Consider the following 25,746-nt stretch of genomic DNA (forward strand, 5'->3'; position numbering starts at 1 on the left):
TTCCTCTTTATCAGGTGATCACGGGCCAGCTTTCCTGTAGTGGATACCTATAGAATCATGGTTTGCATTGGAAGGGATCTTAAAGATCATCTCATTCCACCCCTGCCATGGGCAGGGACACCTTCCAGTGTCCCAGGTTGCTCCAAGCCCTGTCCAGCCTGGCCTTGGACACTTCCAGGGATGTCTATATGGAGTCTATATACAGACTCATGCCACAGGACTTACAAACACAGATTTCTTTCTTTCCTCATGTGGAAATGCTCTGATTTGTGAAGTTTGGAAGAAGCAGCCAATAAGACAGCAGGCAAGTAGCACTGATGGCAAAGGATGGATGATTCTGGTACTGGTCCCCATGTTGTATCTTACTTGAGTCTTTGTGTTAACTAAGTCTAGCCTTGATTTTTTTACCTTTAAAATACTTAACAGCAAAAAAACTCAATTCCCTGCTTTTTATAACAGCTTGGTTTTCGAATTATAAAACAGGTCTTGTGGTTGGCAGGGGGTCTTTTTGTCATTTCTTCCTTTGTTAATGGAACATTCACTGATGGCAACATTGACACAGTTCATTCTGCCAAATTTCACAAGCTGGCAGTTTTACCAATGAATATGAAAACAAAAGATGTGCATTTTTTAACTGAAATATTATTTATATAATTTGGAGCAATGCAAAACCAGTTGAATTACCTTTAAAATAAACTCCAACAATCCCACATTTCTAGCCACAGATGGGACTGCTTTTGGACTCATTTTTAAATGCGCTGATAGACCAGTGTTGGTATGAGTTTTGTATGCAAAGGAATAGCTCAGTGTCTTTAGACATTGTTGAGGAATCAGTTTCTTGTTTTTATAAAAAATTATATCATGACTTAAACCTGCGTGCATGGAAAGAATAGGGCTTTGTTACTCATGCAGAAGTAGAATTCAGAGCTGGAATCAAAGTCCTGGTCCAATGTCTTGACTGAGAGATTGGGGCAACTGGATTAGAGGTAAGTAAGAGATTATTTTGGTAGTACATCTGACCTCCTCTTTCACACAACCGAGGGCAGTTGGAGCAACTATGAAGCACATGGTTATTTTGCAGAGGTTTATCCCAGTCTCCTGCCAGGTAAGTCCCATGGCAAATGCTGAAGGTGGCCTGACATCTCCAGAGGGACAGAGATACCTTCATAATCTTTGTATCAGGACAACTTTTATCATCTTCCTTTTACAGCCTTCCAGCCAAAATTGGCTTCCTTTCCATTTCTGCAGTTCCAGGTGTGAACTGCTTCAAGCTGCAGCAGCTCAGTATAACCTGTTATACCAAAGAAAGGTAGAGCATTGTTAGGTAAAATGTCAGTGCAACACAGAGCTTGAGATACAATTAATCCTTGCAGGAAAAGGTCAAGGATGAATCATCAAATGCTGTGGGGTTTTAATGGATATTTTCCAACCCTCTTATATCACATGAAACAACAGCCATTTATTTTATTGTATATAATATTTCTTCCGTAAATAAAAGTGAGAGTCGATGACAAAGGGGCTTTATTTCATCTGTCATAAATGTCTGCTGCTGCTTTTTTAATATAAATTACAAAACAAACAGGAATTTTTCAGCCCATGACTATACAGACCCAGCCTAATATCTGAAAAGAGCAGAAAAATACATTACTATCTTCTCTCTGTCCCATCCTCATGAATGTTTTTGGCTTAATTAATTAGTTAATTAATTTAGTTTAGCATTGTGTCTACTCTTGTCCATGTGGCAGTTTCTTTGAGAGTTTTTTGACTCTAGAGAGAACCATTTCCTTTCAGGCAGTGGGAATATATCAGAAAGGGAAGAAAAGTGTTATCTTACAAACCTGCAATTGCCTTAATAGCTATTTTTCAAGTTTTCCCACCATTTCTGTTTCAGAATATATTTTGTCCCTTAAAAATGCATGAAAGAATTAGGTGAGAGGGGTTATTTTCCACCCCAACATGAAACAAGCAGAATCTAATAATTTTGAGGATATACTTCCCCTTATGTCACCATGATGGGCAAATGGGCACATGTTGTTGTGAAGAGTTTTCTCAACTCTAGTTGAGAACACAAAGAAAAAATACAGACATTTAAAATTTAAAAAAAAAATATTTTTTCTTAAATTTTTCAAATGATTGTCTAGTTTTAATTTTGATTTTAGTTTCCTACATATGGATTCCAATAATCCCCAAATTGCACTGAAATCCATGTCTGCCAGTGAGCTTTGCATCACTAAAGGGTTTGGATTTAGCCCCAAGAAATGTTACACTAAATGTTTACATTGTGGAACAGAGTACGTGGATAAAATCCATATTCTCCACTCAGAAGATAATAAAATGGCAATTCAGGTAAGCTTTTTTTCATAGAAAGTTATGTTTTACCTTGAAAATCGTATTTCTGCTGTTGAATATTCTCAGGTTCCTCCTACATCCTTCAAGCCTGATTATAAGTACCAACACAACATACAAGTCTTTTGCAAAGTGAAAATTACTGTTTCTCCTTATGAAATCTTGAAGAGTGGCTGCAGTATTTTATTTCAGTCATATCTTCCATGTACTTTGGTGAGTTTTTTGTGCTAAGAAATACACATGCTTGTGCTAACAAATACTACGACAGTCGTAGGAATATAATTTGTCTTAAGAGGACACACATAATTGCTGCAAGTGATCTTTTCATGTGGATCGTGAAACTTGATGGCCTGATATCAAAATAGTTCTCAGCAAGCAATCAGGGGAACTGCAGTCCTCTTGGAGAGCTTGGATATAGTCATTTGGTACAAGTTGTGGTGTGTAAAACGTACAGTGAGAATTTCAGAGTGAACAGGAGGTTTACAAGGTGTAAGAAAAGTTGTTGGGAAGACACTGATTGTGCTGCAGGTTTTAGTTGGATGCTGTTAAATGATTCCTCATGCTGTGTTTTTGTTTTCACATTGGACTAGAAAATGAATAAGCACTTCAGGGAGTGGACCCGGCCACAGAACCTCTGGTGGGGACTGAACAACCCTTTTGTTACAGTCACCTGAAGTAGAGGAGAAAGTGGGGCAGGTCCATCTCTCCTCTGTGTGACAGGGACAGGACTGGAGGGAGTGGCTGGAGCTGTGTCAGGGCAGGCTCAGGTTGGATCTCAGGAAAAGGTTCTTCCCCCAGAGGCTGGTTGGGCACTGCCCAGGCTCCCCAGGGCAGTGGGCACAGCCCCAAGGCTGCCAGAGCTCCAGGAGGGTTTGGACAATGCTCTGAGGGACAGGGTGGGATTGTTGGGGTGTCTGTGAAGAGCCAGGAGTTGGACTGGAGGGACTTGTGGGACCCTCCCCACTCAGGATATTCTGGGATTCTATAATGTGCTATTGTGGAGATTTCTGGGAGTAAGGAATTCACTGCTGAGTGATGCAGCAGTGAACTGCCTGGTCCCACCCAGTGCCTCCCACCCAGCCCTGCTCCAGGTGGGAGGGCTGTAGACTCAGAAGGGTTAATCTCCCTAATTCTGTTTGGGCCTTTTGTTTCTGATTGCTTTTAGGTGGTAGGTGAAGCCCAAAAAACTCAGCAAGGCACTAGGTCAGATGTAATACAATTCATCCTGATCTAACCTAATTCCTAATCAGGTAAGTGTGTAGCAACAGTTTTTTATATTTACCTAAAAAAATATCTTTAAAAGCTGAAATTCAATTTATGGATACTTGGAATTGTTTATAAAATGTTGCTTGTATTCATAGTGCTTGATGCTTCATGTGAAACATTCAGACAAGTTTCCAGAAGTGTTCAAGGGCTACTAATGGAAAGGAGGTATAGCCGAAAAAAATAAAATTACTGCTGTGAATAGTTCACCCAGCTCAAAGGGGAGAAACTTCCCCTGTGCAGGGAACCAGAGTGAGACCTATTTACCATTTAATTAACACTTAAACCCACAAAATGTGGCCCTGGGTACTGGAGTGATTTTCTCTGAGGACACAGGTACAGAGAATGAGCTCCAAACTCGCAGGCTGGTGCCATTCCTCTGGCAGTCTCATACATCACTGTGCCTTTCCTGCCTGCACCCGGTGGTTTTACAATTGTGCCGTGCAGTGCAAGCTGAAAATGTTCAGAATTGTCCCAGTCAGCTGGTGAGAATTCCAGTAATGCACTAGAGTTGAAAGTGAATGAGCAGCTAAAACATAAGGTGTCACTTGTAATCCAATCACTGTGTTGCAACCTGAGTGTGGGTATAATTGTTTTTAGTGTGTGTGCAGTAAACCCCAAACCAGACCAGGAATGTAGCGATTTCTGGGATGAGTAGCAGAGCAAAAAGCAGCAGAAATGAGAATAAAAACCAGATTTTTTTTCTCTAAAATACACTCTAAATTTGAGACAGAGTATATGTGTGGAGGATGAGAGAGAATGACAAAGAAATTATCAACATTTTGAAAAAGATTCTGCAAACATGCACATTTAAATCCCTGACATGCAGTTTTTATAAACAGGACTGATGGGCCCGTTTATACAGTGCTCAAGCATTTCTATTCTTGTGAGATAACTCTTAGAAAACTTAGACATCTACTCATGTTATTTTCTTCACTGCTCTTTTCTGCAACACAAACAACTTTATTTTTTCTTGATATAAAGGAAACCATCATCAGAGTCACATGCTCTGAGCAATAATGTATGTCTGACGACCTCACTATGTCCTAAATAGAATTTCATATTTCAGATTGCCTTTCACCCAGAGGTGAAAGACAATCAGACGTCTTACAGGAGTTCTTCCTGATGCTGCAGTATTTCATCTCTTTGATTTGATGATATTTATACAGATCCTTTGCCTGTTGCAAACTGAGGGGATGGTATGTGATGTGCTCTTTTTTTAAAAGAGGAACATTTCTGACTGGTCAACTTCAGAGAAACAGCATTGGGGAAAGAAATTATTTTCATCCAGTTTGGTAGAATTTTACAACAATAAAGGAATGTAATTTTACTTTTTATAGACCATTTTCTAGTGCAGATGGCTTTGTGCATCACCACTGATTTGCACGTGTATTAGGCAGAGGACTGCAGTGATCCTGATGATGTGAGTACTGATGCTAAAAGAGAGCTGGATAACTCCAGGTTTTTCTTGAAGTCACAAGTTTAAGGCTGAATTTGATTGCCAGTGAATCCTTCCCTGTGACACAGTGTGGACAATACTGACTAAGCTGGGAATTGCATCCACACTGCACAGCTCTCTGCAGGCAGGGAACATCACCGAGTCCTGGTGCCAGAGAACATGATTATTTTCCAAAGAATCTTAGAAAAAATGAGTTTGGAGGAAAGCTCCTGAGGTCTCCTCCCCTGCTGGTACAAGTTCTAAGCAAGTCCAAAATTTGTAGTGGCTTTCTTCCCCCTATGAGTCTGGAATGTCTTTCCATGAAAACCAGTGTATGAGGAAGGTCTGTACATGGGCTAAGCCTGGGTTGCATTCCTGGAATTATCTTTTTAGATGTAACCTAAAGGAGTTCAGGTTTATCAGAAAGTGTTTTTCTGAATCATCAGGGGACCAGAGTAGGACTATTTTGCTCTCTCAAAGTAATACTGAACACATTACTAAGGGTGAGTAAAGAAGGGCATTAGAATCAAAACCACAGCAGGTGAAGATTAGAAGTAAAATATCCAGTCTCTTGCTAAACTAATTCCTCTTGAGAGTTAAGAAAAAAGGACCTTCAGTTCTTGTTCTGTAAAAATATGCAATAAGCTTAAAGCAGATCTATGAGACTATAAATTACTTGAATTTTTGAGTAGGAATTGTCATTGTAATACATGGATCAATGAAGAGGATTTATATAGTTCCCAAGCAGATACTTCAGAACAATGGTCAATTCCTCATTGCCCCTTTCTCTGAGCCTGTCTCATTTTATGTGCTATTCTCTCAAAAAATATTCCTGACTGATGTCTGTGTGCTTTGCTGGTGATGTTCCCGTGGAATGTGTTGCATGCCAAACTTTTATGTAGTGTAGGGCGGCCAGAAACAAAAAAATCCACCCTCTTGCCAATTCCCCTCTCCCACCTCTGCTCTGTTTTCTGACAGGAAGGTAGATGTAGTTTATTAAGCTAAATACAGGGGGTTTTTTTAATTATCACCTCCTTTGCTATGGTATAGATGAACTGTATGTTCACCACATGTTTTGAGTTACATTTGAGTCCCGGCTGATAAATATTTTTTAAAGGTAATGTCATTCCTTTAAACAGGAAATTTATGTGCTGAAATAGTGTCCTTTTCAGGAACTGGTAATGTGTTTACAGATATCTGTGCAAAAAGAACAACAGACAAACTTTTCTTAAATTATGGACTCTCTGAAAAAAAAATGAAATGTGACATTCAAGCTGGGCGATTTCTGAAGTCTATCTCATCAGTAAAGAAAGAATATGGACAATTTGCCTTCATATTGCCAGAAATAAGTGAAGGTAAAAAGGAACAAATGATACTGGATTGGTGAGAGATAAAATGATGGAGATTAAAAAAAAATGCTACTACTCACAAGAGGTTCCTTGAGCATTATTTACCTCCCTGTTGGAGGAGAGAAACAGCACTTTGATAGTTTAATTAATGGCCAGGCTTTACAGACTCTGGCATTTCAAGACACTGTAAGATTTTTTTTCTGGAGAGATTGGTTCCATCAGGAGTCAAAGTGAATTGAAGGGGAGCTCTACAGTTCTGTCTCTTCAATGAACATCACTAGTTTCCACTGCTGTAGTAGCTGGATGCCTCATTTTTTTTCCCAGTTACCTCAATGATATAACAAGATGCTGTCTGAGACCTTGCACAAGTTGAGGAACTGAAACTGAGACGTTGAAGGAGTTGTGTAGGGCCACACAGAAAATGTGATAAGGCAGGAACCTTAACCTAAAAGCTGTGCATGTCCTGTAAGACCAGGAGAGCCTTCTTCCCTATTTGTGTTAAAGCAGACAATAGCTGGGACAAGTTAACAGAACATGCTGTAGGTAAAGAAAGTACAGAAAATACCAGATTATATGTTTCTGTTCTTGGTTATAACTTCTGTTAACAGAGTTGTGATGTTGTTCAGCTGAAGAGAACAAGAATCTTCCATTGAGTTTAATCACTATGACCGACTAATGAACAATTTCTCAAAATCTAGATGAGTGAGCTGCCTCTTTCCTTAGGAATATTTAGATGAACCAATCTAGAATTTCTTACTCAGTTCAAAATCTGGATATTTTTTGGTCTGTAAATTAATTTGCATGTCTCTGCATTCCTGTGAGGGACCTAGGAGTGGAAAGGAAATGCTATGTGAGGAATGTATTTCTGAGTAGTCCAAATGGGAATGGTAATCTCAAGAGATGAAAAAATTACTCTGGCTTGCTTTTGTACCAAAGGAATGCTCTGGATAATCAGTTAAAAAGCCTTTGAAATGAACCTTCAAAAATTTTAGAATCATCCCTCTCTCATAAAAGGCCTTTTCTGCATCACATCAGTGAGATGAGATGAAATGAAGATGAAGGTTGTTCTATTTAAAATTATTTCTTTCTGACATTAGTTTGAATTTGGCTTTTTTTTTCCCCTCTGCAGCAATCTCAGTGGAGATCCTGTGGCACTGGCTGCTGTTCCCCTGCTCGGGAATTTTACATTTCAATGATATGTTTGTATTCCTAGATCTAAGCAGATAGAGATAAGTAGCGACTTGAGCATGCCCTGAATCTGGGATGTGCTGTCCTCGAGCTAGGGAATAAAAGCACTTATTATGGGTTAGTCATTCGTGTTCCTGAGGGAGCTGGGACTAGAGGAGAGGATTCTGAATGTCAGGGATGCTCAGCTCAGCAGGGCACACACGGGGGTGTGGGGAGTCCTGGGGCGCCGGGGCCCTGCTGAGGGTGTGTGCTGAAGTCAAGTGGCCCCCACAGCAAGGACTGCTCCTCTGATTGAGTGGCTTTGGAGGTCTTGGACAAATGGCCACTACTGTGTGTCCTCAGCTGGGCTGTGAGGAGAAAATATAGGCGGCCTTATCTTGGGAGAAAAAGGAAGGTGGGTCTCGTGAACGGGAATAACACGTTCTCAGTAGTACTGGCAGCAAGTTTGCAGGTTTCCCGTTCAAATCCCTGAAATCCAATATGCTTGACAACCCTGTTACTCTTCCTTGTTGGTACAATGTGGTATATGTGACAGTGGTGAAAGATAGTTGGGTCTTACTTATGTCCTCCCCACACACACATCCCCTCTCCCTGAGACTGTCTCTGATGGACAGTGTGATTTGTCCTGGGGTAAGAACCCCCGGCAGGAATAGTCCCAAGATAAATACCACAGGTGGGAATTGCGGGAGGAACTCTCTGGATGCTTTAAGAATGAATAAATTTCAGAGATGGGGAGCTGTGGGGATGGACATTGACTTTTTGGTGCACATTGTCCTGCAGAAGGGTACAAAATGTTTCTGGAGACTGAGACAACAGGGAAGACTGGTCTCTAAAAGTTGCAGGCAGATTCCAGGTGTATCCCCTCCTGGGCAGGGACACCTGCAGGGCATGTCCAGCCTGGCCATGGGGAACATTCACTTTAGGACAGGTGAATAAAAGCCCTCAGATCCCATCACACAGGGAGATAAAATCCTGAAGCAGCTCCACAGGTGCCCTGTGCTCTGTAACCGTGCATTCTACAAGGCACAAACCCGTGCATTTCCAGCCCAACCTGCTTCTGGCACCACCCTTTAGACCTGCTTTTATTCCATCCTGCACTGGCAATATTTAGATACTGGATTAGGTTTATTATCTAATCACAATCATCCCCTAATCAGTGCCATATTTCTCATACCTGACCAAGAGCCTTCTCTCTACTACTCTGCTGCAGGGGGTCAGGCTGTGCACCAAATAAGCAGGGGGGCTTTCTAGACAGATGAGCTTTTTTGGTAACAGTTATGGTCCAGGAGGCTTTAGGTAATGACATTCCATAAATTATCTGTCCAGATTCCTAACCATGTCTTACACCAGTGTGAACCTGCAGTAATTTCAGTGAAGTGAACTTGGAATCCAGAGACAGCTGAAGCCAGTGAAAAGAACTGGTAGCACTGGGTTTGCCTCCTATCCTGCTTTTGATTTCTACTGGAGTAATCATGCTCACATATGGACGCTGATCCCTGGTAACACCTGTGTAAGAATCTCCATTAGCAATTCTGCTTTCATCTTGTTTGCTATTTTATTTGTCCTGTATGATAAGAGGTCCTAGAGATTTTTTCCTTCGGTGTTTTAAGGAAAAACAGTGGGCCTGAAGAGAATGTAAATGGCTTCTGTTTTGCTTTTTATGTTGATTATGGATAAAAGGATGAGAGAACAGTAGTTCCATAAAAAATCAACATTCTTTAAAGTTATGACAGATTATGCATTATTTGTTATCTAAATATTTCCTTCTCCCTATTCTCTGTGCTTTGGAAATAACAAAAGTTATCAATCACCTGGAACTGCTCTGATGTTTCCATGGCAGTCCAGCAATTAGGTCTGTTCACCAGGGGCTCCGATTAGTCCAATAAAATCCTTTGTGCAATTCTTTCAGGCAGACTATTACCCTCTGTTGCCAGCCCATGAATAAAGTAAAATTATTCCAGCCGCAGACACTTATTTTCTCATTGATACACAATACCCGGGCTTTAAATGCCTTTATTGTGTTCTTTTCGGTTTCTGGAGACAAGAGGATGTGACCTGCCGATCCTTTGCATAACAAAGCGTCCAGGGATCCGTGGCACAGCCAGGTGAGGGACACTCAGGGACAGAGGGACACTCAGGGACAGAGCTCAGCGTGTGAGAGGATAAAAGCCCGGGGTGTCCTTTGTTCAGGGTCCCTCCTCGGAGGCACCGGCTCAAGCTGTGATTTTGTTATTTAGTTATTTCTGTCCTACTTCCATCTCTATACTCCTGCCTACAAGTATTGCCATTTCCTGGGAGGGGATTGGTGTGATTGACACGGGAAAAATTTCACATACACATTGGACAGTGTAACAAATAAAGTAAGAAAAATGTTGCGAGTAATATAATTTTTTGCAGGGGTGGATGTTTGGTGCTTAACAATTAACTTCTTCTTCGGGGATATTTTAAATCATAAAACTGATATTTTCTTTGATTTCTTTGAAAAATTCTCCATTTCATTCGACTGGCAAATAGTAGGGTCTATGGTGGATAAATTACACTTAACTCATTATTCCTTGACAGCTTCCCTGCACCAGAAGTTTGTGTGGTTTGATTCTGTGTTCACTGAGATGGGACAAGTCTGTGCTGTAGACTAAAAGAACATGGATCTTATGGGAGAGCACAACCAGGTGATGCTATAATAAATAACCTCACATGCACAGAAAGCTTAATTCTGGAACATTAGGTTAATGTTTGCAGAGTGGCATAGCTGGCTTTTATTAAAAAAAAAAAAAAAGAAATAAGAAGATGGTTCTTAAGAACAGGACATTAAGCAGATGACTCACCCTTGCTGACACTGCTTGTCTGCCAGTGCAGGATTCCAAAGCAAAAAGAAACTTTAAGGTATTTGAATATTTCACTATTTTCAAATCAAGGGTATAACAAGATCTCTTCAGAAAACTCTTGTCATCCTCACTCTTTCTTCTGTCCAAGCAGACAACCTTTGTTTTTAATTCCTGTCAATTAATATGGCCTCTCACCTTCTCCTCTAAGAATAGAGGGAAACATGATGGAGCGTGAAGATCTCATAAACAACTAGGCTGTGACTCTACTCAAAGATAATCAATGCCAAGTAGAATCAAAATATGGTCATCACTTTTTATTCAGAGGGAACAGATGCTCAACCCACATCATTGCCATGGAGACCTTGGAATTCCTGAATACCCTGTTGTTGAACCTTTAGAGATGTAAATGGGACACGCAGAGCACACAGCTCTTATTAAGGCTTGAATATGCATAAATATAAAAATGAGGTATCATCCACCTATGTGCAACCTGTAATTTTCTTCAGATTGATTTGTGTTAGTGCTAATTTTAGCCTTTGTGAGGAAATGCTTGGTGTGCTATGAACTAAATGGCAGAGGCTGCCCTTTGAAAGTATCTTGAATTTTCAGATGTGTACCCAGAAGCTGGAGCAATGCCTAAAGTTTCCTGGTGTAAAATCAATATACTTTTGCCAAGGGATCTATTATTTTGAGCTTTTTATGTAACCAATGTTCTGATAAGAAGAATATATAACTACTAATACTCTTTCTTGTGGAGATGCTTTCCTTGGCAGATATCAGAGGTTTACAAAGGTACTGAGGTGTCTGTCAGTATATTTGATGTATCTGAGGCTTTATTGCAGATCTGTTCATGTGTGTCCTGATCAGATAGCTGGTTATGTAATCACCATGATTATCCCAAATTAATGTGTTGAAAATTATAATGTATTGCACACTTCATTTACATTATTTAGTCTTACTGGATTAACTCAGATCAGTAATGCATGTTCTCTGCTGCATCTGTTTAATATTTCACTTTTGGGTACAGTGTTAGACATCATGCAAGTAATTCATGATTTGAGATGGACATTGACACAAAAGCTCCAAATAATTCCTATACAGGGAACAATGTTAGACTAATTTGGAGGTTTTGTGAATGAGTGCAGAAGAAAGAATGAAATATGAGTAGGTCTGCTCTGGTAGATACTGAGGCAGCACAGGGTAACACAGCAGCCTCATACTTAATTCTGTGTTTTTTTCAGACTACTGGGTACACAGATTTTTAAAATTAAATATTTTCACTGCATTAACCATTTTTAAGTTAGGAGTGTTGTCCATATTATTTGTCCTCTAGTACATTAGGCTGCCTGGGATTCTTCTAGACAGTCAATATTAAAAATGTAGGCAGCAGCAAAAATTTTCTAGTATAAAACAAGCAAAACCTCTATAAAACCTCCTTACCCCACTCACCTCACCTTGAGATGAGTTTTGGAATTGAGCTTGGTTTTAATGAAATATAAAATTGAATGTTCACGTTCAGACCATGCTCCCATTTGATACTGTACTTGCTCAGTAGATATTTTCCAGTATATTCATTTCTTCCCACAGTCCATTTGAGAGCCATGTATTCATCAGCAGCTCAGTCCAAGCTGAGGCTTTTTTTCTCCAAGATAAAACAATGGCACAGTTCTTCCAGTAATGCAATATATTTTTGTTTAATTTCTCATTGTGTTATGCTTGAATGTCAGTTTTCAGTCAGATGAAATGAAAATTATATCCTTAAGCAAACAATGGGGGATTCTGCCAGTGTGACCTTTAGGGTCAATCATCTCATTAGCAGTCAGCTTTTACAACTGCATGTTATTTATAGGAGAGGGATTTACAAGCTGTTAAACTAAACAACAAATTAAATTGTCCGTGAGCCATCATCATCTGATACAGAAATTCCCCGTGGGTAACAAGCTGCTGCTTTCTCAATGGGAAGTTTTGGAAAAAATATAATACAGTTTATTTTTTGCCAGCATAACCTTTATAGGGAACAGTCCCTTTTTTATGATGACAGAAAACTGTGCCATCAGTGCAAACAGCTCCAGATGCACAGTGAAATTCAACAGTCACAAACCACAAGCCTCATTTTAATGAATGCTCACAGGCATCTCTCTCATCTGCTAATTGTTTTCAATCAAATTTAAAATACCACAAATAGAGAGTAGCTCAGTAGTGCATTTACAGTCTCCATTAACTAACATTTTTTTATTAAATATATTTAAAAAGCAATAATCTGAGAAGATAGCTGTAGGAAAAGGTTCCATCTCCGCACTTGGAAAACAGTAGGATTGTTTCAAATAAGCCGTGAGCCTGAGCATAATATGATGTAATAAAGAAACACGTTGTGACATCATGCACCCGATGTTCTTGAAGAGTAGGTAGGGCAGATTTCTAGCAAGTCTGGTGATGCTGTTTTGCACTGACAAACTCACTGTACAAGCACTTTGGTTACTCTCACAGGGACCCTTCATTTTACATGTTTTGCTATTTCTGCCTCAATCTTTCAGGTATTACAGTCTTATTGCTAGTCTTCTCATACAAAGTCTGTTAATTGTTCTGTTTGCAATCAAATTGCTTATCACTTTCTGAAGTCTGAAGTCATTGCTCCATTGTGTGTTTCAGTGCACCTCTCTTTTCAGCATTCTTTTTTAACACTGTCCTTATGAAAAAAAACCTGTAGTCCAATCCTAATCTATCATTTCCCCTTGTTTCAGTACTTCAGTTTTGACTGGTGTCAAGACAACTACAAAAAAAACCTCCTTCTGCTGCTCATTGCTCTGTGCTTGTTCTGACCTCTCTTTAAACTGCACATGGATAGGCAGAGAAATAGAGAGCTGCTCCCAAGGCTTCTGAGCTCCTTATGGACAACTGTTTCTGGAAAAGAAGCAGGATCCCAAGCCAGCTTCTTACTTAAAAAACAAAACAAAAATCCCACAGAACCCACAGAACCTTTCCACACTTCAATATTTAGTCTATTGGCAGGTAGGGTAGGGGAGACCCAACGCTGACACTGTAAGCTCAAGTGAAACAATGCTCACTTTTTATGAGAACTAAAATGTAATTTATGAAATTTGCATCTCCCTGCGCCATGGTCCAGCCAAGTGAGCAGACCTTTGATAACTTACTTCCTCTGTGACCTTAACCAATGCACAACTAGCTTCTCAAATATAGTCAAAGCCAATGATTTTTGAGAAGTCTGGTGACTCTGTAACTAATACCGCCACCAACAGCAGGCCTCTGTGCTGACCTTATGCTTAAATTCATGATACATATACCAAAAATGCCCTGCAGGACATACAAGGTTACATAAAACTGTTCTAACTCCTCACACAGCATGAACCTAAACCAGGTATTTGCAGAGAGAGCTTTTGTCAGAGTAGTGGCTTTACAAAGGTCATGACTTTTTTCCAGGCTTCCATGGAAAGGTGAATCTAAGTTTAGACTGGCAAGAAGCCAAGGAGGACATGGAATTTTGACTGCAAGAAGGGTAAGATCTGTACCTATATTTAGCATGTACCTGATATATTTACCATGGATTGGACAATGGCACAAATTACCATGTTCCAAGCTGTGGCTGCCCCATCCCTGGAAGTATCCAAGGCCAGGATGGACGGGGCTTGGAACAGGCTGGTCTAGTGGAAGGCATCCCTGTCCATGGCAGGGGGTTGGAACTGGGTGATCTTTAAGGTTCCTTCCAACCCAAACCACTGTATTGTTCTTTGACTGGATGATTCTATGCCTAATTCTGGATAGCTCTGAAATGGATTAAATTAAATATGCTGTTACTCAGTCAAAACTCACAGTTAGATTTGCATTTTATTTTTTCCCCTCGCATGTCAGAAGAACAGTGCCTAAATCCCACAGCGAGAGCCCACATTAAAGAAGGAATTACATTTAAGGACAGTTGAGGGCTTTTGGAAAAAAAACCTCAAAATAGCAAAAATATGAATGATGACTTTAAACCCACGAAAACGTTTTGAGAGTCGGGTACTCCACATTCTCAAATGCTAATATTTCATACACCATGCTCAGCTCCAGCAACTGCATCTCAATGAAAGATATTGGGTATAAGCTGCTGACATCCCCCTGTCCCAGGTGACTCCTCCAAGTCACTCACAACCACTCGAGTGGCATTTGGTTCCCAGCTCTGTTAGGGCTGCAGAGCCAACGGCACGACGAGCCGGGCTGTATTTTGCTCCCGTGCGTCATCAGCAGAACTGCAGCTGGGTCTGGGTGTAGAACTTTTATTAGAAGGCTGATGTACGAAGCAGAAGGAACACAGCTTGACTTTCAGATCCCAGACTGAGTTTGCTGCTCTGGCAGTCGGAGAAGTGGGGGAGAGGCTTTTGACATGCAAATTTCGCATCTCTTTGGTACAAAGGCGAGTGATGGGTGATAAACACCCCGTCACACACGCTTGGCTCTGTGCAGGCAGAACCACGCTTGGAGATGTACAACCAGGGGAAGGGACTGGGGTAGGGACAGAAATGTCTGCAAACAATGGAGCTGCAAGAATCCCAGTTGTGTTATTGACAGTGGCTGAAAACGGCATCATAAAGAGCAATAGTGTGAAATTACTGCATACAAGGAAACATTTAAATCAGGCATTAGGGAAAAAAGACTCCTTAAAAATGAGAAAAATTAGACAGCGGAAGTCCCTATTTTTAGAGATATCTGAAACACCACTGTGAGTTGTTCCAAAGTGTGATTTCACTTGACAAGTAGTTATAAAAACTTCAGTTTCTTTGCCCATTGTATCTATTCATCCACATTTACTGATTTTTACTGACAACAACTTGGTTTTATACCATGCAGTTCCTATCCTGGGCACTGGTGAGCAAGAGAGGGAGAGAATAAGGTGAAGTTTACTGGGCTTCACTCATAATCAAACCTAGAATTGAGAAAATTCCTGAAAGAATATCTCTATTTTAGGAGTAATTTTATAGTAATAGAAGTAAGCATGTCACTCGAAGTGCAAAATTCAGCCACATGGCTATTCTCAGCAAAACCAAAACTTTTTAGAACTGTGGAGTGGAGAGTTACTGAGTTGGTGCGAGAATGTGAGAGAATCTAGGGGACCTTTTTTGAGAAATAAGATCTTCAATTAAACTGCTGATATTTCCATAGAGCCTCTTTTTGTAATCCAGCACGGCAGTAGCCTTTAGGTCTCAGTCTCATTTTACAGATCAGAGTGAAAAATTGAGTGAATTCCAAAGTTTGGGGTAGCATGAACAGGCTGAAATGGTGAAAGTTGGCACCAGATCATCTCTACAAGAGATAATGAACTTTGCACTAAGAGGTTATTTTGTGCAATGAACTGTGATAGTACAATTTTTTAAACAAAAACATCCTGTGGCACAGGGAACAACTCAGTGGTTTTGCTGTGTTTTCATAGGAGCTCATAGGGGATATTTGGGTTTGGGTTTGAGTGTTATTTTGGTTTTGTGTTTTGGTTTTTTGTTTTAGCCTTTGGTTGCTGTAGAATCAGTTTGTTGCCCATTTGGGGTGTGTAAGGGCAAATTGAGGATCGATGGCAAGCTCTCCTACTTTTGGCTATAGGACAGAAACCACCTGTAAAGCCTTCTCCTGGTAAATGTGCATCTCAAAATGCAAACATGAGACAAGTCTTTATATCAGGGACGTTTGCAAAGGATTACAGGTGACTTTCTGCAGTGATAAGTGCGGAAAAATGAGGAAAAAAAATAATCCAGGCTGCATTCCTGAGTGCTGGGGGTTTGCAAGAAACACTATTCTCATACAAAGTGGGAAGATACCTTCCAGAATTGGATGGTTCTGCTTATTAATTAAGATATATTATTCATTATATCAAAATCTACCAGAAAACACCAATTTCTCCTTTTTATTTCTCACTTTTATTTCTTTAGTTCTTTGGAAGGAAATTACCTGTTTAGTCCTTTGAAAATTCACAATATTTTCAAATACAGAGTTTACTGAGGCTCCTGTCCATCCCTAATTTGAGCTGGATTCGATTATGAGCACTTAATACTTGACACTCACGCATGAACCACAAGAAATCCATTATATGTGGTATGCTACAGCTTTTAATGTTGTATATTGTATGTGTTTAGCTTAGATTATTTTATTATTTAGCCTAGTTTATTTTAAGATAGATCAATACCACCTGCTGAATTTGTTAGTTTCCAAGGCATTTACTAGCACTGTGGCAAAGAGAATGAGTGCCCAACCACAATGTATTTTCTTTTTTATCACTTAAGATAATTCCAGGTAAAGCAGCTTATGTACACTTTCAGAAATTGAATGTTAAAAGCATTTTAAGAGGATTCAAGGATAGAATTACTGACGTTCTGAAATCATGCTTGAAGGCCAATTTTATCTACTATGTATTAAACTTTTCAAGGTTTTTTAACTTTCCTCTTAGGTCACCCTTGTGCAGTTGTTCATTAGCCCCGGGGATGAACTCCCATGGCTTGTCACTTCTAAATCACAAAGAGACTTTCTCTTTCGGTTCCCTGTGCAAAGTTATTTGGTAAATGCAGTATTAAACAGATGTTCCACCTGGATGAGTCTTTCCTGAACATACTTATCCCTCAAGAAGAGGGATCTGGCTGCCAGTCTGGAAAGCTCTGCCTGCGTTCAGAGTCAGGCAGGTGTTGGTTTGGGGTTTTTCCCATTTCAAACATTACTACTGGTAATAACCAGTCTGTTTTCTGAATTAAGCTGCTGGTGGTGCTTCTGTAGCCCCTCTTGTACGTCTATAACTGCCTGCAACCCACCAAACTATTTCCAGGATGTACTGGCAGCAATACCCTGCAGTCAACTCCAAACCATTTTGGCTCTGCAGGAGCAATAGGAATAGACTTTTGTCACTAATTAGAAACGACTGGATCCATATATAGATCAGATTTGTGGAGAAAGGAGGTGCCATTTTCTCTTGTCACTTCCCAGAGCAGAGCAGGGCAGTAAATAAGACCTGACAGAACACTGCTCTTTCTGGTGTCTGAGTGGACAACGTGGGACATCACTGTGTAACATCCCCATTTGTTTGCAGCTCCTCAGCCAGCTCCCAGGCCAGCTGGCTTCTTTCCAAGTCATTTTGAATTACTGTTGGAAGATTGTGTAAGACATTCTGTCCAATAGTTTATTACCATAGAGATCTTGAGCCGGATCATCCTTTCAGAAACTTTTTTCACCCCTGTATTATTCTATATTTCAGTCAGGGGGACCAGCCCCAAAGACAATTTGCAAAACCTTCAGAGGAGTTCTTCCAAGTGGAAGACGAAATACCTTTATGGGTATGATGGGGCTGTAGGGTCCCCATCCCTTGTCATGTCTGTTGTTTTCTGCCTTTCTTACACCTTCTAGAAATACCAATTTCCTTAGGTACAGTCTTATTTTATAATCCTGTAGAAAGATAAAATTAATGAGGGCAGTGAAGTGCATCGTGGAGAACTTGTTTTCTTTTCAAACCTGCCCAGTTTGCAGATGGCATTGAGAGCTGGTGTAGTCTTTTGGGGTTCAGCCCTCAATTCTATTTCTTTGTCCCAACTCTTTGACAGGACTTCTCTCCTGGTGCCTCAGTCTTCTCTCTGCTAAAATAAGATTAATGAAACTGACCCTTGCAAATCACTTTATCACTCCTATAAGAAGCACAAGTTGAAATGATTTTTCCTTTATTGATAAGATTTTTTTTTTTAAAGACCAAACCAGAAAGTAGTACTGAAACATTTGGGGAGGATGGGAGAACTGTGACTTTTAAAAGCACTCTTCCCATGCAAGATGCACTAAACAGTGTCTGCCAAGATTATCCTTTTGGGGCTAATCTTATCCTGAAGACTTGTTAATTTTGATATTTAAAAAAAAAAATAAAAAAGGAGTCTTGTTTCTCTCCTACAAGATTTCATCTTTCCTTGTATCCTTTTTCTACAACAGTGGCAGAAAAGAACTTATAGATCTGTTCATTATTGAGCAAGTTCCAGTGTTGGAGAGATTTCTTCAGTGCTTGGGTGGGTGATTGTTCAGTGAGATCACAATGTTTCTTGCGTAGCTGAGAAAAGAAATAACAGACCGGATAATTTTTAGCTTTCTGTTTTTCTAAAAATGTAATGTTATAACTCTTCCATTTCCATGTTTTCTACTTCCTGTTATTTCTAAAAGAATGAGTCAGAGAAATAGAAACAGAGCTGTTGTGAATAATTTAAAAGTGGTCTGAGAATAGCTAACCATTACTTCTGGTGGTGCTGCTTGTGATGGTTACACAATGATAAGATTATCAAAAGGATTGTGGGAGACAGAAAAATGGAAAGGATGCATTAAGTCATGTAGTCATTTTTGTTATTGCAGAATTATGCCTTACATTAGCTTTACTAATGGCTTGTCTGGCTACTTTTAAAAAAGTTTGAGAAAATGGATTTCCAGTATTTCTTTAACCTTATCCCTATACTTTCTGCTTACACTAGAAGATTTTATTATTATTATTATTTCATCCTATTATTTCTAGAGATTCTTTGTTCTGCTAAAGGCTCTACAGGTTAAACCAGTGATCACTCCCCTTCCTCTTTGTAGAAGTGATGAAAAAAATCACACTTCATATTTGTGTGTGACAACACATTTTCATGAAAATAACAGCATATCATAAAAATGATGGAACTTACTGAATAAATGTCTTTACTTCTTTGCTTTCTCATCTCTTCTGCCTTTCCTTTATCTTTCACACCAGTGAGGGCCAAGTATGATGCATAGCTCAGAGACTGGAATTATTTTCCAGCCAAACCATTTATGGTTTTTAATGAAAGCAGAATGTCCCCATGCTTGTCCCCAGTAGTAAAAAGATAGTATAAATTTAATTATTTTTTTTTGCATCTTCAGTAACCCTCAGCAAATTGTGTAGTTCCAATTCAGTAAATGTTTGATACTGAGCCTGAACATGGGGCAGAATCCCATTTACCCCTTCTTACTTGTTTTAGAAGGCTAATACTATAAAAAGCACTTAAAATTAACTTATTCTAATTTGTTAACTGATTTCACTGTTCTGTGAAAAGAAACTTTGGCTTTGCCTTAAGCAACCAAATGCTGAAGAATTATAAAGATCAAATTTTATCTGGATGGGAGGATAACACTTCCCAGACTGAAATTTCAGAGTTTAACTTCCATCTCAAAACTAAGCTTTCCTGTTTGCTTTTCTCCTGTTAACACTGTTTTCATAAGAGATTTTAATCCTTAACTCTGACAGAGAAAAGGTCTGGAATTAGAGATATAAATGGCTTAGGGATATGTAGAAGCATTGGGAAATTTTTTCCTGTGTTGCCTGCCAAAGGAGAACACTGGATATTTCCCATTTGGCTTCCCTTTAATTAGTTGATTTCATTGTAACTACACAATTACCTATCTATTAGTATTGCTTAAGCCCTGTTAATTTTCAGGAAAAGTCTACCTGTGAAACTGAGCCCCTTTTTATGGCTCTTCACTGGGCTTTTTCTCTGGCTCTAAACTGCTCCACTGCAGGGATATGAGCGTGAAACAACCCAGCCTGGTGAGCCCCCAGAGCTGGATGTTTGCAGAATGAGGGAATCTGATTTTCCTGTTTGTCTGAAGGCTGAGCTAACCCAGAGGAGTCTCTACTTTCTGCTCCTTGGAGTGCTCAGAAGTGGCCTGGCCACTTCCTCGTCCTTGAGCTCCACTGACCAGGATCAGTAATATCTTCTGCACCGGCACGTTTGACAACAATCATTCACTTCACTTGAGGCTTGAAATTCCTCCTGTTTCATCAGTTCCACGTTTCCACCCGAAGCTGTGCTGAGCTTTTATCACCACTGTTGCTGTTCCGATGGAAAAAGCAGCTGGGCAGCCTCTCTGCTTCCTCTCTTCACAGTCTGTTGAGCTTCTGTCTAATGGGCAAATATAAAACTGGGACCAATGCCTTGGAAATCCCTGTAAGTTCCACTTAGAGGTCGAGTAGTTACAATCCCCTGAAGTGATCTGTAATTTAACCCTAACAGCTGCTGATTTTCACCTGGCTTCTCTATTTATCCTTCTCTCAACTTTTTTTTCCTCATGGATTCACGTAATAGCTTTAAATCTGGAGGAGAATTGGCCATTTGTTGTTGCTGCTGGATCTTCCAGCAGGACAAAATCTACTTCAGGGAAAGACATCGTCACCTCTCAATAAACTTTTCTGATATTGTTCTCTGCAAGAAACTACTTCCATTTGAGTTTTGCTTCAACAAGTTTCAATTGTGTAAGTTAAAAGGTTTCCAGCTTGGATCTTTCTCTGGTTTTGGGGATGAGAGTGGGAGACAAGACAAGACAAAAGGTTTATCAAGCAACCCTTAAAGTAGGCTCTTGCTTTTGCCTGTGTTGAGGGACAAAAGGCAATCTTTTCCTTTGAAAGTGCTACGTTGCTTACATGTGGACTGGACATTTTCCCCCTCTTTGTTTGGGAGATACTCTTGGAATCTTAACATTTTTGTGAATTTTTTTCTAAATTAATAATTCTTTGCTGTAAAAACACTATAGAGAACATCCTCTAAAACTGGCCCCACACAGCTGGTGTAGGTTAATGTAGGGGGTGAGAGGCCTGTGCTGCAGCTCCACGTGCACCAGCTCCTCTGCTGATTCCTGTGGGTGCCACAGAATGGTTGAACTGTCAAGAAACTTATGGACTTAGGGCTCTTCCTAAGGAAAGAAATACAGCAAGGTTTAGTAATTCCTTCTTAAAGGAATAAAATTAAGTGCTTAACAGTGAGGAGTGTTAATGTAGAACTCCCAGGCATCTGTTTACATGGTCACCAATCATATTAGGCTGGATTTTAGGGAAAGGTTCTTCCCCCAGAGGGTGGAACAGGCTCCCCAGGGCAGTGGGCACAGCCCCAAGGCTGCCAGAGCTCCAGGAGGGTTTGGACAATGCTCTCAGGGACAGGGTGGGATTGTTGGGGTGTCTGTGCAGGGCCAGGAGTTGGACTGGATGAGTGGGTCCCTTCCCACTCAGGATATTCTGTGACTCTGTGGATCAATCATAGGTTGATTTCCTGAAGAAGAAATGATATTTAGCTGTCTGTCCTCCTTGGCTCTAACTGGGTGATTGAGAGCATGGGAGAGATGTTTCCTCAAGGTGATTTTTACATTTTACTAAACTAAAGGCAATTCAACTGGGACACATAAAAGCAGGAACAAGCATACTTGTTCCCATGCAAGCAGGTTCATTAAATTAAGGTGCACGGGGCCACCTCAGTGTCTATGTTTTTTTCGAAGTGGTGTTTGCCCTTTCAGTTTTAAGCATTTTAAAATAAACTTGCTGTATAAACTCCAAGGTATCCAAAGTGCAGGGATTTGTACAGAACTGTAAGCCATGTTCAGAGGGTGGAGTGGGTACAAACTCTGTAGCACAGCATATTAAACATGGGCTATTTGTCAGCTCTGTGCTGGACTTAAGTTTGCCTTTGCTGAATTCATGTTTATGGATAGATTTAATGTAGGATGAAGTAGAGCTCCCTGAATGACTTACAAAGGCATCTGTGCTCCTTGCTGTGGGCTGGGCTCTATCTTGAGCTACCAGAACACATGGATTGGCCATGATCCTGATGAATACCTTAAAAGTTTAAACAGGCTTTTACACTTTAAGATGCTTTTCTTAGACAATAATTTTGTGATTAAAATTCTTCCCGTACCAAAATTTCCATATTTGATTTTACCAGGCAAAAAGCTTGTCGTCCTCATTTGAGATTTGTGGGGTCAAAGTTTTACCCCTTCCAGTGACTCATTTTCAGTGCTGTGCTGTCAGTTTAATTTAAAGCAGAGTCAACTGATGAAAACACAGATTAAGGGGTCACAGCAAACAAAAATAAATCAATAGCTTCAATATTCTAGTAGGTTTTCATAACTCCTTGCAGCCTCTGTTTTGTACTCCTTGCTGCTTCCTCCTTTCTTCCAAAGGATAACAGATTGTTTCTTATTTTAGTTATTGTTGCAGATGGCAATTTAAAGAAAGCAGAATTTGGCCAAAACTGACCGTCTTGGAGTTCAGACCATTCACTAGTGGAGCAAAAGGGTTTGTGGCGGTTCATAAAAGCAGCCTCTCAATTTCTTTGGGGATATTTAAGCAATCGCTGAGTGGTGGAACCAAGACATTTGGACTTTTGCCTCGTTAGTGAACATTTACAGAGCAATTACATTTTTATTACACGTTGAGTCTGTGTTTTTATTTTGAAACACAAAAGTAGTCTAAAACACTTGTGTTTTAGCTGGAGGGGGTAGGAAGGAATATATTTTTGTTTCATAACCATGGCAACTCCTATTTTTTTATTACTCCTTAAAGGGAAAATTTGCTACTCTTTAACCTCTTTTTAAAAAATTATCGAAACAAAGACTTTGTTTTCTATCAAAAATATATTCTGCTTATTAAAACATTGAAGTAGCTCTTTCTTTTTAAAATCGAGTAAAAAGAAAAATTAATATAGAAGATGAAACACTTTAAAGTAGAATCTTTCTCATTTCAATTCAACGGCATTAAATATTTCAATGCTATGTAACTCCCAGTATATTTATTTTTTATGCTAGAGAAGTGAAGCCTATGCCTTTTTAGAGAATCAGTTGTAAATTTTGGTTCACTTCTAACTTCTGATAAAATCCTGCTTTTTCTTTATTTATTTTTTAATATTTTTTTACCCCTGAGATACATGTCCCAGATATTAACTGCTCTGCATATACATTTTTCACGTTTAATAGGTGACACTTTATGTAGTGGTTCAGCCCTAGCATGCATCTTTTGGAAGGAAAGGAATCCTTCATGCTATTTATTTATCATTATTATTTTTGACGGGGAGAGAGGAATTATTATTTCTTAGAAAAATAAATAGATCAAACCCTGTTTTATATGTATGCACCAAAACAAGGCTGTTTTACATGTAGGGTCAAGAATATCGAATTAATAACAAAATATTGAATTAATCATAGTAAGGCTTTTTGAGTAAGAGTGGATTTTCATGAAATTTAAAAAGAAGAGGAGCTGGAATGGACGAGGTTAATTGTAGTCTGTATTATTCCCAGGAACCACCTCCAGTGGTGTGTATGAATAGGAAATAACCTGGAGCTCTGTGCTGGTCTGCAGCAGTGTCCTCAGGCTAACAAAGCTGCTGTAAACCTGCCTTACTGGTGACCCGTCTTCAGGTTGGTCTCAGAGGTTTAATTTTCATCAGCCTTGCCACATTTTCCTTGAAGAATGAATCTAAAACCCCCGCTCAGGCTCGCACTGCTCCACCTGTGAGAAATGCAGATGATGCTGTCTGAGGAGCTGCTGAAGGAGTGGCTGTTCTGAAGAGGGACATTTGCTGTGCCACTGCCACGGCAGAGGGGGGAGTTTAGATCTGTGCCTGTGGGTGCCCCCCGGAGAGTCCAGACCCCGCTGGTGTCCCACAGTCTGTCAGTGCCCTGTGACGAGACCCTTCACCGAGAGAGTCACGAGGCTGGGGGGTACTTTGGCCACCCTTTTAAGGGGGACTCCACAGAGCCAAGACCCCTCAGGGGACCCTGCCAAAGGTTTATTTGCTGCTGGCAACTGTAAGGACTCACCCGAACAGTTCAGGGAACAACCCTCTCTATTAATACAAACTGTGACATGTTAATCAGGTTCGAAGGTTGTCAGTGAGACTGACAACCTTCTTCTGACTGCAGAAATGGCTTTTAAAGCAACCCACCGGTGCAGAAATTAAGCAAGCACGAGCTCTAGCACAAAGCAATCTACTGATGTGCTGTAGGGTGACCATAAATGCAATTTCTAGTCCTAAAAGCAGCATTTAACGTGTGTAGAGTATAATTCTCACCCCAGGCATCCCTGAGGGGGGACAAGGTGTGCTCAGCCCCTCGACCTGCCCCAGCAGTCTTGGTGCAGGTGATGCCCAATTTCATCCCCATCCCCAACTTACTTTGATACTATTTTCATTCTGTTTGGGTGGAGCTTGAGTGACTTGAGTCATAAATACCTTTTATTTCTGGTTGGAGTGAAGTTCTCTCACCACACCTAATGGGTGGCCGTGGCTTGGCCCCTGAGGAGGGGGTTGGACGTGGTTGCTGGATTCAGCAGCACAACAGCTTGATTTTTCCTTGGCACACAGGTCCTGCAGCCTCAGGACCACAGTGTTCCCCCATTCTGCTGGGGTTTGGATGGAGGGGGCCATGTGGTCTCCACTTTGTTCCCTGCTCCACTCTGTTCCTCTGAGCAGATGATTATTGTCATATTGGGGAGTGTGTCAACCTCAGACCTCCAAGGAGTTGCAGCTGCTTTTTGCCCTAGAATTCTGAATCTCCTCTAAGTTTTAACCCTATCCATCATCCCACAGCTACACTACTTTTCTCTGAAGGGGTTTGACGAGGGGTCAAACAGATGACATAGAATGTGTGCACTGAGAAAGGGAAAAAAACCCACTTTGGTTTTATTGCTTCTCCCTTTCTATCAGACAGGGGCTGCCTGGGGTGAGCCTTACATGGGATTCTCCTCCAAGATGTTGTAAGCAACACAACAATTTTACCTTTTTAAAGCTATAAGAAAATGCATTTTTTTAAAAAAGTGAGTGATTGAGACAGAAACATTTGGGTTTTATTTAATTTTTGCTTTTGCTCTGTGTTAGGCTGTATTAGTTTGAAGTGACTGCTGATGAAAACCTCCTGGAGGAAAGGAGAGATCATCTGCCATGGGAGCAGCTGAGCAGGCCCTCTCAAAAAATGGGAGGTTCAAGAGGCTGCAGGTGTGGTGGGAGGGAAACCCAGGCAGCCTGGCCAAAAACAGCTCAGGGAACTGCAGGTGGATCCAGAGGGTCAGGAAAAAGCTGCAGCTGAGGAAGTCTTCAAATGAGCAGTGCTAAGCCAGGGAGTAGGGATCTACCTGGAGGGATGCAGGAGGTAAGGAAGTATCCTTAATATTAATTTAATAGCTAGAAAAGGGTGCAGTCACAATTGCTTTGATGTTTTATGAAAGTGGTCTTGATGTTTCACTGTCCTTTCTCTTGTGTCAGTGGTTTTTTGTATCCAAGTTATTATTTTTAGTTTCTAGGCTCATTTTTGAAAGGTATCTGGGAGAGAGGTCTTGGGACTGTGAGGTATCAAGGGTGATGACACAAATGTTTATACATCTGTTCAGTTTTTGGCACCTGAGAGCAGTAGACTAGAGTTTACCCACAGTTTAATTTAAACTTTGCAGCAGATCCAGCCATATGAAGTTTTATTTGTGTATTCCATAAGAGAGGCTGTGTGATCCATACTTTATATCTGTAATTAGTTGTGTGATGCATTTGAATCATTAGCACTCAAAGAGCCAATCTTGAACATTCTTCCCAAATAC

This window comes from Pipra filicauda, unplaced genomic scaffold (assembly GCF_003945595.2).
Source record: "Pipra filicauda isolate LSUMZ 115617 unplaced genomic scaffold, ASM394559v2 scaffold296_size2174093_pilon, whole genome shotgun sequence".
In the NCBI taxonomy this organism is placed as follows: Eukaryota; Metazoa; Chordata; class Aves; order Passeriformes; family Pipridae; genus Pipra; species Pipra filicauda.